Source organism: Salvelinus namaycush, chromosome 3, assembly GCF_016432855.1.
Source record: "Salvelinus namaycush isolate Seneca chromosome 3, SaNama_1.0, whole genome shotgun sequence".
NCBI lineage: Eukaryota > Metazoa > Chordata > Actinopteri > Salmoniformes > Salmonidae > Salvelinus > Salvelinus namaycush.
The window spans coordinates 1,596,566-1,611,983 of NC_052309.1; the positions used below are offsets into that span (position 1 = coordinate 1,596,566).

The 15,418-nt window shown below is 40.9% G+C and overlaps 1 pseudogene; it reads left to right on the forward strand.

Annotated features, from left to right (window-relative positions):
- Positions 1-8,108: 8,108 nt before the first annotated feature.
- On the forward strand, positions 8,109-12,097 carry LOC120044747 (annotated as a pseudogene).
- The last annotated feature ends 3,321 nt before the right edge of the window (positions 12,098-15,418 follow it).

Sequence of the window (15,418 nt, forward strand, 5' to 3'; positions counted from 1 at the left end):
AAAATGAAATGCATGCTCTTCAACCGATCGCTGCCCGCCCGTCCAGCATCACTACTCTGGACGGTTCTGACTTAGAATATGTGGACAACTATAAATACCTAGGTGTCTGGCTAGACTGTAAACTCTCCTTCCAGAAACATACTAAGCATTTCCAATCCAAAGTTAAATCTGGAATCAGCTTCCCTTTTCGCAACAAAGCATCCTTCACTCATGCTGCCAAACATACCCTCGTAAAACTGACTATCCTACCGATCCTTGATTTCGGCGACGTCATTTACAAAATAGCCTCCAACACTACTCAGTCTACATCCAGTTTGCTATCGCAGTGCCATCCGTTTTGTCACCAAAGCCCCATATACTACCCACCACTGCGACCTGTATGCTCTCGTTGGCTGGTTCTCACTACATATTAGTAGCCAAACCCACTGGCTCCTGGTCATCTACAAGTCTTTGCTAGGTAAAGATCGGCCTTATCTCAGCTCACTGGTCACCATAGCAACACCCACTCATAGCAAGCGCTCCAGCAGGTATATCTCACTGGTCATCCCCAAAGCCAACACTGGCTGCACTTGAAAAATCTATCTAATTGAATTAATTTTGATACCTCCTTTGCTTTCTCATTTTTGGCCTTCCTCTTTTTTTCTTGTTGATTCATTGCTGATTTTTAAATCCATAATTTTCTATTCTCGACTCAAATTTTGTTTTTTGGCTGTTGTCTCTTGTTAGCTAGCTCAACTGTTGCTTAAAACGATGACAGAAACAACGCTTTGGAGAGTATTTGCACAATGAATCCCAGAATGCATTTCATTATCTTAACATGGTTTTGAAGCTATTGAATAATATGAGTTATTTAGCTAATTAATTAGATTTGTCATCAATACACTAAAATATCATACTGACTTATGTAGTGGCAAAAAAATATTTTGTTGGTGAAACATCAGTGGGATCATTTATCATATAGCCTACATTAAAGAAAGATCTTGTTGTCAAACCATAGACATAATGGACCCGCGTCAACAATTAATACTTGGGCGTGGTGGGGAGGTATTCAGATCTGGGCCCATCACGGGGCCCATGTATGTTGCAGGCCCTGGTGTGACTGCACCGGCTGAAGCTACGCCACCAGTCTGCTTGCAATTGTCAGTCACCATCAGGTATGTGGATGATCAGGGCTTTATTCAGGAATGTTTGTTGGGCTACTTTGATGTGTCAAGTGGGCGAGATGTGCAGTCTGTTTGACTTTATGAATGTTGAGATGTCTGAGTTTAACTTCATAGAGAAACTCGTCCAAACCTACGATGGCGCAGCTGTAATGGAACGTATCTGCTATTTGTATTTATAGTCCCCTCATGTTCCATGATTTAAGAGGTGATGACTACTCCACTAACATTGTCAACTTTCTCCTGACATGAACTGAAGCCACAACGTCTCATGTGCCATCTCATCCACTGGCACATTGAATGTTTCCCTTCCAAGCGCAGTGAGTATCCCTATCAATTTTCTCTCATTATTGTATGTAAAGTCAATCGCATACACAATCACATTATTACACATTTTTTACTCCTTGATTGGATTACCTCATTCTTAGCTCTTGTCTAACTGTGTAGTGTTATTGTTTTTATCTTCCCAGTAAAATCCTGTCCTGCACTGGTCAAGCCTCTGAACACCTCAACCCATGCCACATACCCTCATTCAATCACTGCTGTGATCCCTTTCCAACACTGTAAGTAGCCCTCTCATTCCCTGTAATATTGTACTATAAATGTCTTTATTACATTGATGATTTTTGAAATGCACTTTGGTCTCCATGCGTTCCGCACCTATACCGTGGGTCTCCCATCCTCCTCAATTTTAAGTCACCAGCCTCCACTGGTGCCATGGGATCTTTAGTGACCACAGTCAGGACACACGTTTAACGTCCCATCCGAAAGACTGCACCCTACACAGGGCAACGTCCCCAATCACTGGCCTGTGACATATTTTGTTAGACCAGAGGAATGGGTGCCCCCTACTGGCCCTCTAACACCACTTCCAGCAGCATCTGGTCTCCCATCCAGAGACCAACCCTGCTTAGCTTCAGAAGTAAGCCAGCAGTGGGATGCAGGTTGGTGTGCTGCTCCTATGACTGAACCCTTTCGGCCGTAGACCTATGATTTCATTGGCCTACAAACAGTAAGTATGTTGTCACCCAATGTATCTTGAATAAGAACATTATCAATGAGATCACCAGGTATCATTGGGCTGTAATTGCTAAAATGGCACATTTTTCAACCGGGCCTGGTCAAGAATCCACTTTTCTAGTTTGAATCACATGGCTTATGGAATCCAGGCAGTAGGCCTCATGCTTATTTTCCTTTTCCTGTTTTTATCACAGGTACAGCATTTGACACCACTCAGCCTCTGAATTACGCCATCTCCAACATAATCTTGGCCATTATCTATGGCAGCAGGTTTGAATACACTGACCCCGTATTTACAGGCATGGCGGTTAGGGCCAATGAGACTTCACGCCTTACAGGCTGCGCATCAATTCAGTCCACTCTGTTTTTACTCTACTTTCTCAATAGATAATGACAGTCTTGGTGCAATCAATACAACTAGGAAATAAAACACTAGTCAGACTGAGATGTTTCTAACCAAAACATCAAGCTCCATTCTGAAAATACATGAGTCAACCATAGAGTTGGATAGAGGGCTCTTTGCCATAATGGCTTGCCACAAAGCCTGTTTTAGCATGGGCAATGGCATTGAGGACATTCACCCTTTTGAAGTAGTCATGTGGGTGGGACTTGCTATGGGTTAGGAGGGATCACAGAATTCCATCCAGGTCAGCAGGAGGGATCAGCCAACTAATTATACTACTGAGCAAACATTCCATAACTGCAGGTAGCAGTAAATCACCAACCTAGGCTTTATGCCTGTTCAGACAACACACTCCAGATGGCAGTATTTAAATTATTATTATTTTTTTTTAAATGTGAACCTTTTATTTTACTAGGCAAGTCAGTTTAAGAACACATTCTTATTTACAATGTCAGCCTATAGGGGAACAGTGGGTTAACTGCCTTGTTCAGGAGCAGAATGACATTTTTACCTTGTCAGCTCGGGCATTCGTTCCAACAACCAGTCATTTACTGGCCCAACGCTCTAACCACTAGGCTACCTGCTGCCCCTTACAGTTTCTTACTGACTGTCAATAAACGTTTTAATTAAAATGACTACTTTAAAATAGTAAATCCTCAATGGCACTGCCCATGCTAAAACAGGTTTTGTAGCATGTGAGCCGTCTATCAAGTCTATGGAGCCAACTGAATCAGAGTACAACTTCCTGTTTCTTTTGCAAGTACCATTTTCTTGGTCCTAGAGTCATGAAATGTTCAGAGTACATCAAGGGGAGTTACTGCTTTCAATAAATGTACAACAATTTGGCAAATCTTGTTAAGAGATTTATCAGGCATGACAATTCTATATTTCCATGTAGTAATAGTTATATACATGCAATAATAGTATACAGTTCCCTCCATAATTATTAGGACAGTGAAGCATGTTTTCCTTTTGGCTCTATTCTTTTGGCTCAAAAGTTTGGATTTTAAATCAATTACTATGAGGTTAAAGTGCAGACTGTCAGCCTTAAATTTTAGGGTATTTTTTATTAATATCAGGTGAACCATTTAGAAATTACAGCACTTTTTGTACCCATTTTAGGGGACCAAAGGTATTGCGAGAAATTCACTTGTGTATTAAAGTAGTAAAAAGTCAAATTTCGTCCCATATTCATAGCACACAATGACTACATCAAACTTGTGACTAAATACTTGTTGGCTGCATTTGCTGTTTGTTTTGGTTGTGTTTCAGATTATGTTGTGCCCAATAGTAAATAATGTATTATGTCACTTTTATTGTAAATAAGAATAGAATATGTTTCTCAACACTTCTACATTAATTGTGGATGCTACCATGATAACGGATAGTCCTGGAGTATAGAGCCATAAGAAGAAAAAATGCTTCATTGTCCCAATAATTACAGAGGGCGCTGTATAAGAAATGTATACAAGCAGATGTTTGCATAGTGTTATGCATATTCTATATGTGTATATCCTGATAGATGTACAACATGTTCCCCTGGCTGGGTCCATGGATTAAGGACCGGACACGTCTGAAGAAGAATTATGCCGATATTAAAGTGGATGTTAGAGCTAGCGAGGGTCTTGAAGGGGACCCTGAACCCACAGATGCGTGGAGGCTTTGTGGACTCATTCCTAATACAGAGGCAGAGCCTGGAGGTACTGTAGGATATTAAGTTTATGCTGAATCTGAGTCTTGCATCAAATTGTCACCCACCCAAAAGTATGTTACAGTGGTTAAGATAAATGCCCGGGCTGCGCTGCACGTGTAAAATGGAGCCACAAGTCATTCTCAGGAGTATTTCCCCCATTTTGTGGCTTAAAAAAGTGACATAACAGATTGGGTCAGCCCGATAGTGGGTAAACCCCTCAGGAGTTACTGGTCGTAATATGGCAAAGGGCGCATGTTATGAATCTAGTAAGCATGGCTGGGTAAATAAAGTTTAACTTTGGATTTGTTACACTACCTCTCATCCTCCTTTGTCTCAGACCAGGTCCAATAGGAGAACAGCAGGGTCATAGGAAGTCGTCAGCCGTTGGTAGAGGTGCTATCAAATATCCTGACCGGTTCTTAGAGTTGTGCAGACATAATGGAACAAGCTGTCAATAATCACTTTTGCTTTAAAAACGTCTTAAGGATCGGACCCTTTTTTCTATTTTCACCTAAAATGACATACCCAAATCTAACTGCCTGTAGCTAAGGACCTGAAGCAAGGATATGCATATTCTTGGTACCATTTAAAAGGAAACACTTTGAAGTTTGTGGAAATGTGAAATTAATGTAGGAGAATATAACACATAAATCAAAGAAGAAAAACTATTTTTTTGTAACATATTTGAAATGCAAGAGAAAGGCCAAAATGTATTATTCCAGCCCAGGTGCAATTGTGATTTTGGCCACTAGATGGCAGCAGTGTATGCACAATGTTTTAGACTGATCCAATGAGCCATTGCGTTTCTGTTCAAATTTTGTATCAAGACTGGCCAAATGTGCCTAATTTGTTTTAATAACTTTATGTTCAAAACTGTGCACTCTCCTCAAACAATAACATTATATTATTTCACTGTAATAGCTACTGTAAATTGGACAGTGGAGTTAGGTTAACAAGAATTTAAGCTTTCGGCCCATATCAGATATGTCTATGTCCTGGGAAATGTTCTTGTTATTTACAACCTCATGGAAATCACATTAGCCTACGTTAGCTCAACCGTCCCGCGGGGGGACACACCGATCCTGTAGAGGCCATCAATGCTCTCTGTCTTAAACTGTAGGGGACATCTGTGATTCTTCTATTGATGTCGGTCCTGCACTACGAGAGCGAATGGGAGAGCCCCCACACCTTTAACCCTGCCCACTTTCTGGATGAGCAGGGCCAATTTGTTTAGAGGGATGCATTCATACCCTTCTCTGCAGGTATATTAAAATCAGCTGTCACAACAACAAATAATGTTGGTAATAAACAAGTCATTTTTGGTAATTTATACTTAAATATTTATACTTAAATATATATATATATATATATATATAGTGATTATTTTTCACATCTGTGTCCATATTGTATGCCAGGGGTGTCAAACTCAATCAGTGCAAGGGCCATACTGAAGAAACACATAATTTGCAGCCCAGACATTAGCCTGTTATGTTTGTTTTTACAAAGCAAACTTGCATACAACTGTGGCCCAAACTGGCCATGGTTTTATTAGAAACAATAGGTCCTTTTTAATGTCCACTTATGTACATAGGCCAATATACCGCAACCTATCATCAACCAATATTTCTCAAATCCTTTCGGGCTAAATTCCAGCTAAACTTGGACAGCTAGGCCTCCTAACTACTTACAGAAAACATGCTTCTAATGAAGAGCTAGAAATATCCATAAAATACTGAAATATATAAGGTCATTTTGTCAAACTTGTGAGGATCTCCATGGTCATTAGTTGCTCATTCAAAAAAAGGTGCTGCTACTTCACTCAATCCGTTTCAAAAGTATCCCATCCTAACTGTTTTACATTCCCTGAGACCATTGGTGGAAAAAGTAACCAATTCATTCTTGAGTAAAAGTAAAGATACTTGAAAAGAAAATTAAGTGAAAGTCACCCAGTAATGTTACTTGAGTAAAAGTCTAAAAGTATTTGGTTATAAAAATGTACTAATGTATTAAAAGTAAACGTATAAATCATTTAAAATGTATTACATTAACCAGACAACACTATGCTTCAATTGCTCGTTCGGTGCAGCGGACTGCAGGGGTATAGTGCTGCCAGAGCACACCAGAGTTTCGCTCAGCCACTTCTCACAAATTTTGTGAAGTTAGATGACAGCTGAATCAATGTATTGGAAGATAACAATGATTCATTAGTATTCTATATAACATAATCAAATATAATAGCATAGTATAACTTTACTATTACCCTAAAAACACCACAATTTCATGAGATTTTAGGATGGTTAGTTATCATGCGGCCAAAACTCAACAGCGCGCGCCACTAGGCAGAAAGTGGTTGGATTGAAACAAAATACAGGTAGGCTTTATAGTTTTTAACACCATCTGCTCTAATTTGCTCACGAAACAGTAGTCCAAGAAGACCTAAATGCATATGTAAATGTTTTTATTCATTTAGGCAACATGAATAACTAACATGAATCATCCTGTCATCCCTCATTTGGGTATTTTAAATATGCTCACTTTAGGCTTGTGTCTGCACGCTTTCCCTTAGCTGCGCCTGGTAAACCGGACACACGAAAGCAGCGCAATAAACATTGAACTCACTGTTGAATTCACCGATGCAAGCGCATCAGGCTGTAATTTCATAAAGTAGATGACGCAACTGTTGGCTCATTTATACTCGTTTGTGTGTCCTATTGTCTTTCAGTAGTAATTTATACCCAGCATTACATTTTCTGTAGACCTACAGCCAGTGTCCCGTTTTCAGTTCCAATATTACCCATTTAGGCTACAGTTCCCTTGACATGCCATAGGCCTATTTTAAGTCCCGTCTTAATCTAGAGTTGCCCTTGCCACTTTCTATGTTCTGAAGGGAGGTGGTGGCAGCCTTCTCAGCTACAAGACACCATCTCAACTGAAACTGATTCATATAGCGAACACAATCCCAACAGCAGCTACTTCGCCATCACCAGGGTCTGCATCATCCACAATACCTAACATGCCATCACCAGTCTGGGCTGTCAGTGGTTCAAAACAAGAACAGTAAATGGTCTCGTGGCTGAGTATGATGGCCTGTTATGTGGGGTAGGCAAACTGAAAGACTTAAGTCAAGCTGCATGTCAAGGATGACGTCTTACCTGTCGCTCAGCCCCACAGAAGAGTACTCTGCCATGTCAGAAAACACATTGAGGCTGAATTTGTCATGCCCCGATCTGTTTCACCTGTCCTAGTGCTTGTCTCCACCCCCTTCCAGGTGTCGCCCATCTTCCCCATTATCACCTGGGTACTTATACTGGTGTTCTCTGTCTGTTGCCAGTTCGTCTTGTTTGTTAAGTCAACCAGCGGTTTTTCTCAGTGCCTGCGTTTCCCCCCAGTCTCTCTTTTTCTTGCTCTCCTGGTTTTGATCTTTGCTTGTCCTGACTCTCTGCCCGCCTGCCTGACCACTCTGCCTGACCCTGAGCCTGCCTGCCTGCCGTCCTGTGCCTTTGCCCCTACTCTGGATTTCTGACCTCTGCCTGACCTGACTCTGCTTGCCGTCCTGTGCATTTGCCACTATTGATTATCGACCTCGGCCTGTCGTTTGCCTGCCCCTGTTGCTGTAATTACCATTGTTACTTCAACATAGTCTGCATTTGGGTCTTACCTGAAACCTGATAGAATTAAAACGTCTGGTGGACCTTTATATCGTTGAGACAGTAGAGGGTCCAACACCATGGGTGTCACCAATCATCGCGATCCCCAGACCAAAAGACCCTGAGGCTGTACGGCAGGCCAATGAGGATCAAGCTGCCTGGGCCCCCCATCAGGCGAAAGCAGGATGACACTGCAAAGTGCTGACGCTGCAGCCAAACAGAAGATGAAAGAGCATGCCGACAAGACATACCATGCCATCCACACTGAAAGTGGGTGACACAGTTCTCTGTCCTCAAAGAAAGGAAGGGAAACTGCCAACTCCATTCAATCCAAGACCACACTAGGTGATAGCTGTCAAAGGACCTATGGTCACAGCAGCTCACAACAATCATGTCATTACCAGAAACTATTCACACTTCAAAGTCATGACTGCCTTGCACAAACCTCCCACTGGATATAGAATGGAGCAATACTGAGAGTGACATGGACTGGAGTGTAGGTGAGGAAGAACAAGCCCGTGCTCCTCAAACCCCCCTCCCCAGTCAGAAGATACCCTCTCAGCAAGAACTGGTCAAACAGCACACTTATTTGACTTTAAAAAGTAAACAGACTGGTTGTCAGTTACACCATTGAAAGACTAATACTGTAGTTTGTTTTATGCCCAAAGGAAAGGAGGGTTGTAATGTTCTTGATATTACCTGCCTGTTAGGTGTTTATGGTATTTACTTCAGGCATGGAGAAACAGGAATTTAGTTATACGAGTGAGAGTGTGGGAAGCACAAAAAAGATTCTTTATCCAAGTTCTATTAAAGAAGTTCTGCATAATAATCAATCTGGATTCATCCATCAGTTAAACATTATAGGCCTGTGGTTGTACACAGATATGAAACATGAATTCATGAGTTTCTAGTGGATGGACCATATGGTTGAAGAGAAAAGTGTAATTCATGAAAAAAGCATCTAATCAACCATGGCGTTATTTTAAATTAACTTTGCATCTCTTCCAACTATTGACTTTTACAACTGCCACCAGTTTGGGGCCAAAACATTAACAAAGACATATTAGTCAATTAAATAAGTGTTTAAAAATAAATATATTTCATACTGAAACCCTCATATGAATCACCAATGTTATTCACTAACACAATGGTTTGTATTTAGGATTATGTTTTACAGCTTTGTCGTTCATTTTCTTCAAACTTATTTACATGTGATAAGGCCACACCGAGGGCCAGAGATCATTACAAACGCCTGTTATGATCTGAAGTACCCCAAAAGGCCACTAAATGTCATATGATACAATTTCTAAAAAACATTGAAAGCTACCAAAATTCTAATAGTTTACTGCTAAACTTCGAAAGTCTCCATTAATATAATCTCCCCTACTGACTATATACAACTATTTTGAATTAAACTTGCTACTTCCATTAGTCTGTGGTTCTTAAGAGATCTTGATTCCTGTATAAATGTCACTCAACTACTCCACCAGAACAGTATTTTTTGACTGTACTTTTCTATAGGGATTCTGTTTGCCAATGGAGAGTCATAGAAAGAGATGAGACGCTTTGCCCTGACAAACCTTAGAGACTTTGGGATGGGCAAGAAAGGGAGTGAGGAGAAAATCTTAGAGGAAATCCCCTACCTGTTTGAAGTGTTGGAAAAACATGAGGGTAAGCGTTTGTAGTTCTGATATCAAAACAAGTCTAAGGGCACTATTCATTCATATGGTGGAAGTTCAGCATTGCAGCATGAATTCAATTTAAAGTCAATGTTCCCACGTTAGCACAAGCAGAGACTGCATTCATGGTAAACAATGCATGTGCAGGAGATGGGGGAGCTGGTGAGGGGACTGAAGGAGACTCAACCCTCAGATGTGTGGACGCTTTGTGGACTCGTTCCTTGTCCGAAAGCAGACCCTGGAGGTATGAAGACTTATTGTAGTTAAAAACATGTAATGTCTTGGAATTAATAACTAGGAGAGTCCGGTGGTAGCTGTTCTTGTTTACTGAAACATGACCTGTGTTAGTTTGTGTATGTAAGAAATCAGGCAAATGGAGTCTCACTATCAAGAAAACAACCTGGTATTTAGTGTTGCTAACCTGTTTGGTGCTGGTACTGACACCACCGGGACAACCCTGCGCTGGGGTCTGCTGCTAATGGCCAAGTTCCCCCATATACAGGGTAAGGATTGATATAAACACAGAGACTAAACATTAAAGCACTCATGGTGTTACAAGTTGTAAACATTGACAAATGGCCAACTTAAAACTAGATTAGGATGTGTGGGTTAATAAAGGTTAACTAAGGTTTATAACTTCCACTGTAGTAACTCCAACCCCTCCCTCCTATCTGTCTCAGACCGGGTCCAGGAGGAGATCAGCAGGGTTACAGGAAGTCGTCAGCCCTTGGTAGAGGACAAGAAGAACCTGCCCTACACTGATGCAGTGATCCATGAGACCCAGAGCCTGGCTAACATTGTACCCATGTCCATCCCTCACACCACCAGCCGGGATGTCACCTTCCAGGAATACTTAATCAAAAAGGTCAGATACCTGGCTGTCCAAATCAGATTTTTAAAATAATTTTGCCTGAAATTATTCCAATCCACTCCTTTTTGAGTGTGCACTTCATTTATTAAACAAAGTTTCATTACTTTTACTCTGAATATAAGTGTCCTATGCTTCACTCTCACTGCAGGGGATGTCTGTGATTCCTTTATTGATGTCCATCCTACAGGACAATAGCGAATGGGAGAGCCCCCACTCCTTTAACCCCTCCCACTTTCTGGATGAGCAGTGATGATTCGTCAACAGGGATGCCTTCATGGCCCTTTCTGCAGGTATATCAACTTCATCATTTAGCAAATAATTTCATTGCAAAAAGTAGAGAAATTGTGGTAGCTTCTTGGACAGACTTCATGCTATTTCCAATTTCTTTGGTCTCTCTCGCATGTCGGGGAGGGTCTGGGCAGGATGGAGCTCTTCCTCTTCACCTCCCTCCTGCCTTAGTTTCTCTCCTCCTCCTGGAGTAACAGAGGATGATCTGGACCTCACACCATTACTGGGGTTCACCCTCAATCCTTCACCTCACCAGCTGTGTGCTGTGGGCCGGGTCTGAGATGAGTCTGGACCAATGTACAGTATATTACACACTGCTTAGAACAACTTCTCTACTTTAGCCAAACAAAGGGCTATGCTGAATTTAAAAACAAAATGGTGTTGTGAATGATCTGTAAGTCACTTTGGAAAAAAGCATCTGCTAAATGACATTATTGTATACTGAAGAAATACCTTGCTAGGTACAGTAAATGTGTTTGTACTTTTTGCATCGCAACACCGGCGAGGAAGACGAATCAGATGTTTAAGTCAATTATAGAGAACAAAACATTTCCTACTAATATTTTTTAAATCCTAATAAATAAAATGTGAGTATCTTAAAGCGTGTATATTTGTGATAGTGGATTTTCCAGTAGTGATATCAGTGTAACAGGTTTGTCCAGTTAGGGTAAGGAGGACCAATAGAAGCACTCAACCTTTATTTATGTAGGGACCTTTAGACTGCATAAACATCCAAGACCTTTTACACAGAGACACAGAGACAGAGACTGGTGTTATCAGCTGTAAATGTTGTCAAAGGGCCAACCTGAAGCACAGGTTATTGAACCAAGCTAAAGATCATTCTCTCTCTTCCTGTGTTTGGTTTAGATGTGTTTGTTAACAATTAATGAATTAAAATAAAATGTATCTAGTATTGAACTGAACTGGTGCAACTGAATTCCTGGAAAAGCAAACTGAGCCAAGACTTAACACTAACAAAAACAAAATAGGAATGAAAAAAGATTACAATGGAATTTAAAATAAATAAAGTTGTTAAAATTTGCCTGGGCATCAGAGGCCCATGTTGTCCAAAGGTGGGGAGATGATAACTAATGTTTGGAAACTGTTGTCTGCCTCTGAGTAACTTGCCTGTCCAACCCAAATCTAAGAGCCTGTGTGTAGTTTGAATCAGAGCTATCTGTTGTCTTTGGTACACACTTATAGGGTGGTGTAGGAGGAACCCTGTGACATCAGAAACAAACATATCCTAGCTATTGCATAATCCCCCCCATCAGTTTGTTCCTCATTTGTATTTATTATGGATCCCCACTACTCTTCTAGGGGTCCAGCAAAATTAAGGCAGCAATTCTATTCAGTGTTTTTTTTTTTTAAAGTTAGGTTTAAATAAAGAGTGCATCATCTCTCCAGATAATAGGTATTGAAAAAGAGCGCCACCATGTGGTGGTTTCCAAAAGGGGTGCCGGTTTCGATTATAGGTGCAACTGTCCCGGTTAGAGAACGCTAATGACCAGTAGGAGACAGGGATACAATCCACACTTTATTACCACACTGAACAGACAGGGGCACACACACACAGCGACAGGAAGAGGACTGATGGAATGGTGAACTGTGGTTTTATGGTATTCAGCCACAAACACCACAATGATGTTAGAGAAAGTCCAGAGTGAAGAATAGTGTCCATGGGTGAGGTCCATAGGTGAGGCCCTCTGTTGATGCAGCCAGAAGGTTTATAAACCAGCTGTTGACTCCTGAAGCTGCAGAAAGAGACTGAGGAGCTCATAGACAGTGTTGGGGGTTCTCCTAGCGCAGGTGGGCACCTAATTGGCTGACCCCAGTCCTTTGACTTGTTCAGGAGAGTTAGACAAGGCAACCATAGCAACCTGTCCTAGAAACAGAGTTGTGAACGGATGGTTTACAACCAATAGGGGGAACGGAGCGTACTGCAGCAGGTAGAGAATCCCAAAGTTTGTCTCTTGTCCCAGGACCAGAGATGGTTTGAGTTATTATACATGATTTTACAGGTATAGTGATCATCATAAACCAATGGTCCCCGTTATCAGACCATACTATAATTTAGTCAAAGATCTGCAGGACATGTGCTGTTTAGGCTTGGCAATATTATTCTGTTTTTCAGACTGCCTAGCTCCTCCCCTGAGGCTGTCCACTTATCTATACAAGGTGAGGCTTCATGGACAGGCAGATGGACGAGCAGGAAGTTCTTACAGAGTTATTGTTTTGTGTGAACACAACTCGTCTCTCTTTTTAGCCCAGTGTAAGGTATAAGAGTTGAGTTTGAAGATGTCTCTTATAGAAGATCTTCTCCAGACATCGAGCATGGGGACTGCTGGGGGTTCTACTGTTTCTACTGGTCCTCTACCTCTTCTTCTCTGCTTCCATCTCTGAGGCCTGCTTGGTAACATGCTCCAGCTGAATCTCAAGTGGCTCTACCAGACTCTCTGTGGGGTGAGATCAATAAATCAAATGTTTGCTTGCTTGAACTGTTCAATTTCAAGGACCTCCTTTCTAGGTATTGACAGATTTACAGTATGTACACTCAGTCATTCATTTCTGGGAGGTAACACAATAAATCAAGTACTAAACTTGCCTGTCAAACATTGACCTCAGATGTTCATCCAGTCATATTTGATGAGGCATTTGGCTCTGAAATGAAAGGATTGTATCTGTCTCAATAAAGCTGTCCCTTCACATCATTTCATGTTCTACAGCTGTCCAAGAAATATGTCTCAGTGTTCACAGTTCCCCTTGGACCCAGAAAAGTGGTTGTTCTGGCCGGATATAAGCCGGTCAAGCAGGCACTGGTAAACTATGCAGAGCCGTTTGGGGACAGGGACATCACTCCTGTGCTCGGTGAACTAAACAAAGAGCACAGTAATGGCAGATAACTGGTGCACAAACCAACTACGTTGCACTTGACAATGGACCGTTAAACAGGCATAATTGGTGCTATACTGTGAACACCACCCTGAATATCTGACAAATATGTTATTCTCTCCTGACTAGGGTTGCAAAGCTACCTGTAAATTACCAAAGTTACCAGAATCTTCAGTAATTTTGGTAATAAACAAGTAATCTATGGCAATCTATGGTAACTTTGGCAATTTATACTTAAATATATATATATTTTATATATTAATATATAATATTATTTTTTCACATCTGTGTCCATATGGTACACAGATATGAAACATGAATCCCCAAGTTTCTACTGGATAGTGTAACGTCTACTTCCAACTCACACCTCAAACACCTAGATCCCCCGAATGCAGCTCACTCTCCAGATCCCAATCACCTGTTCACACACCTGTATGTCATTATCACACTATTTAGTTCAGTTCTTTACATCCCATCACTGTGAGGTATTGTTTGTTTTGTGACACATGTTGTGTGCAGTGTGTCCTGTAAATTACTCCTCCTGTGTATGATAGATTTTGCCTGCCTCACTAACGATACTTTTTTGCCTATTCCCTGCCTGTACTTTAGCCGATCGGATTTCCTGTTATCTACCTATTGCCTGATCTCCCGGACTATGTTACTAGCCTTTTCCCTGCCTGTGTTGTTGCACTTTTGGACCCCCTGTGTATGACCTTCTGCCTGCCCCTGGACCCAGCTACCTGCCTCATCCTGTGATCCTTTGATATAAACACCTGCGGTGCCCTGCGCTTGAAACCAGCTCTCTGTCTCCCCTCGTGTTCATTACAGATAGGCTTTTAATTAAGCTTTTCTAGTCTATTTAATGAAAAAAGAATCTCATTGGCATTATTTTCAATTATTTCTGCAACTCTTCCAACTATTGAGTTTTTTACAACTGCCACCAGTTTGGTGCCATAACATTTGACATAGTAAAATAAATAAAAGTGTGTAAAAATAAATCTAAAGTATATTTCATACTGAAACCCTCATAGTGAATAACATTAGTATTTAATAAGTTGATGGTCACAGGTAAAACATTTGACACAACCAAGCCAATGTATGGCAGCCGGTTTGAATACTCTGATCTGAGGCATGATGGATTGAGCCAATGAGACCATCCAACTTGGATGCTCTTTTCCAATACAGGTATTGTACTGTGCTTATGATGATGATTACTTTGAGAACAATGACAGGCTGGTCACACTATGCTAAATTTACTGAGAAATGCTTGCTTACGAGCCCTTTTCATTGATGCAGAGTTTAATAAGAATAGAACAGTAACACAAGAATGGATCTACAGTATTTCCTCCATAGAGATCCTGTTAGTATTCTAATTCTTTGAACACCTCCTGGCGTTTTGCCCACTATCACATTCTAACTATAGAATTAGAACAGGTATTATATTTCCATGATTCCAACAGTTCAACCAAGTGTTTTGATCTAAATCGCAAGGCAAATCACTATTGCAATATTTTGTAAAAATAAGGCCTAGATTTTTCACCTATATAGTGCAGCACTATGTGGCAGTGTGGGAATGATCTCAAATGAGATCAACTTCTGGTTGAAGTTTAATTGAACAGTATAAAATAATCCAAATGGAAAAGCCCCACTGAAATCAATGTGAATGTATGTGGCCACAACTTATACAGCAAATTTAGAACTTTTAATATAATAATAAATAATAATATATATTTTGGCCATATTGCCCAGCCCTAGGTTGTTGATA